The sequence below is a fragment of the Myodes glareolus genome, chromosome X (genome assembly GCF_982192425.1).
Source record: "Myodes glareolus chromosome X, mMyoGla1.1, whole genome shotgun sequence".
NCBI lineage: Eukaryota > Metazoa > Chordata > Mammalia > Rodentia > Cricetidae > Myodes > Myodes glareolus.
In genome coordinates, this window is record NC_142053.1 from 66418140 (window position 1) to 66421371 (window position 3232).

The window sequence follows — 3232 nt, forward strand, 5'->3', positions numbered from 1 at the left end:
AGTTTCTACTCTCTCTGAATCCTTTGATTTTTTTTCTCTATTGTATATTTTGCTTTCCTAAGTACTTGTTCTCAGAGAAAAACTGCTCTGAGCAGCTCTTCAGGGTTTTATGCACTGCTATTATGTGGGTCTATTTAGTTATTGTGGTAAGTTATAGCAAAATATAGACTTTTACAACTGCTTGATTGAACTTTAGCACTTAAGTGGATTTATTGTTCTAGAAATAAGCTATCAAAAGTGTTTCTCCAACAACGTAGTTTTTTTTTTCTCCCTGTAGCTCACTTTCCTTTCTAACTTAAAGAATCTGAATTTGATTCACTGAAACTTTTCCACTCTTGGCTACAATTAGAAATGGACTGAATTTGTTTCAAAACAATTACATCAGTTCAGTAATTAAAGAAATATTTTCCTATGGGGATTAAACATTTGCTGGGCTAGAAGTCTCGTGTCTCCTTCTAAAATAATTACCTTTCTTTTTACCTCATTTCTTTTCAAAGACATGAGGGAATATTTTTCACATATTATCAATAATCATATGCTTAACTCTAGAATATAAATAATGTATTTGTGTGATGATGTGGGATTTCCCTATTATGCTGTGACTGCAATTGATTAATAAAGATACTGCTTTGTACCTATAGCAGAACAGAACAGAGGTAAGGTGGAGAAAACTAAGCTGAATTCTGGGAGAAAGGAGGAAAATTCAGGGAGAAACCATGAAACCACTAGAGAAGAAAGATGCAAACTGTTAGCTGGAACCTTGCCAGTAGGCCACAAACTTCATGGAGCAATATAAATTAATAGAAATTGATTAATTTAATTTATAAAAGCTTGCTAGGAATACACTAGAGTAATTGCTCAAGCACTGTTTGCAATAATGTAGTTTCTGTGTGATTATTTCTGTAGTCTGAGTGAACAGGAAATGAACAACTGGCCTCCTACTATAAATTGGTGCTCCTATGTTTTAGATTGTATCCAAATAAAAGCTGAGAAAGCTTTAAAAAGTAATTCTAGAAACCCAAAAAAAACCCCACAAATTCAAAACATCAGCTTCCTGGGCTGTGCTTTTAGCACGAACTTTGGCTTTTTTATAAATTGGAACATTTAAATGAGTTTTGTGAGCAATATGTTACAAACTGCTTAATGACACAACAGAGACAGGCTGGATACTTGGAGCTGGGGCACTGTGCATGGCTTGCAGAGGCAGTGAACATGACTATGTCATGCTGCACTTGTCAGAGCCAAAAGATAAAGGAGCATTTACCCTTTCTTCACCACAGTTTAACATTTTAAGAAGTGCTTCTGAATAGAAGAGGATTTCAGATTCACAATAGGACAGATTCAGACATAAAAGACCTCTAAATGAGACACATTGTGTTTAAAAAATTTACATAGGCTTGGGAGAGAGAAGAAAAAGAGCAAAGCAATAGTAAATATAGTATAAAAGAGTACAGACAGTTATAGATTAAAGGAGAAAAGATAATAAAATGAATATTAAACTTGAAAAAAAGTAATAAAGTAAAAATAAATAAGTCACAAAAAGAAAGACTATACACAAAGAGTCTGATTTATGTATATTATTGACATTTTTAAAAAATTTCTTGACTTTGAAGGAGCTAAGTACAGAGAGACAGTTCATTATATCGGCGACTGTAGGAAGCCACCTGGAGGCACAGGTGGTCCTGCAGTTTGGAGGTATACAAGTCCATACCTGGCTTAGCCACGTGGGGCTGAGCACCCTTGCCTGCACCCTTGCTTGCACATGCTCAGACCAGCAGAATGGCTTTAACCAATCAGGACAGCGTTCAAGCCTCTCCACCATTTAAAAGCAGCTGCCTCTGGGCTCTACTTCCTCTCTCTAAGCTTTCTCTCGTCCCTGCTCTATCTTCCCTTCCCCCAATTTTCCTCAATCAAATGCTCTGAATAAAGACGTGACCAGGGAAGGAATTCTCGTTTTTAGTGGCGTTCATTCCTGCTGGTCAGGAAGCGCGTCGCAACTGGTGCTCGAAACCCCGGGATGCCGAGGGACCCTGACAACTACGCCGGGGGACCCTGAGAAGGAAGCGCCCAGTGCTGAAAGCCCGGGAAGAAAAAGCCAAGATCAGACACCGGACAGAGAGCCGTGAATTTCAGAACTCTGAACACGTGGAGCGGTGAGTGATGTCAGTTAAATCCTCCAGAAAGGGGAGGAAAAAGAATGGAAAAAGTATAGGCCTAAAAAGAAAAAGAAAATAGAAAGAATCAAGGTTAAGGTATCTGAAAGAAGGTACAGAAAACAACGGGGAAGAAAAATTCCTTAAGTTCAGTGCAGGAGGAGTGTGAAAAAACAGCAGCCAAAAAAGCGAGGTTTACGGTTGGGAGATTCGCGGCTTCCTCCGTCCGTACTCGCTGTTAGAGACTGGAGGCAAGAGTCTCCAGTCTCAAGACTGGAGACTTGATCGTGTTTGACGACTGCCTTTCCTGTTCTTAAAGAGCCACAGAGCTCTTGAGGTGATTTTCGCCTAATTTTGATAAGAGAGCTCAATCTCTGGCTCTCACGTACAGAAAACTTTAATTTTGATTGAGGAAGTAGCCGGGCGGTGGTGGCGCACGCCTTTAATCCCAGCACTTGAGCTCTGAGCAAAAACTCTGAACCGCATTTCCATAGCAACATGGGCGGGCGGAGGAAGCTCATCGGCGGGGCCACGTGCTGAGTGCTCGTCACTCCCCGGCCCCTGGGAAGGTCTGAGACTGGGCCCCCCCGCGGCCCTAACCGGGCCCTCCGCGCGTGGGCAGACCAGGCAGGAGAGGCCCCCCCCTCGCTGGAGCTTGAAAAAGACTCACGGCCGGCGGTGCGAGTTCATTGCCTGAGGTGAGGCAGGGTGCACAGTTCGCAGGTACAGGATAAACAGCGAGCCCGCGCACGGCCCGGGGTGGGGCCATGCCTTTGTATGGGTCATGCCTCAGCCGCGGCCGCCAAAAATTCAGTCAGATAAAAACATTTGTCGCCAAAAATTCAGTCAGATAAAAACATTTATTCCCCAAAAAATGTGCATCGTCCCGTCTTCAGCAGGAAGTACTCAGACCGATTGTCGACGCCCATTTTCCCTCAAAGAACTGGTCGTAATTATCATAATAAAGGCGTGTCAACCTGGTTACCGGTATCCTAGGTAACAAAGGCGGACCTTTTGCCTGAGGCAACGGGTGGAATAAACAATGCTACCTAGAGGTTTTTTCATTTGAATGCAGGGCC

General features: G+C 42.5%; 1 pseudogene; it reads left to right on the top strand.

Annotated features, from left to right (window-relative positions):
• Positions 1 to 2658: 2658 nt before the first annotated feature.
• LOC148117359 (Nuclear RNase P) lies at positions 2659 to 2879 on the top strand (annotated as a pseudogene).
• Positions 2880 to 3232: the final 353 nt, after the last annotated feature.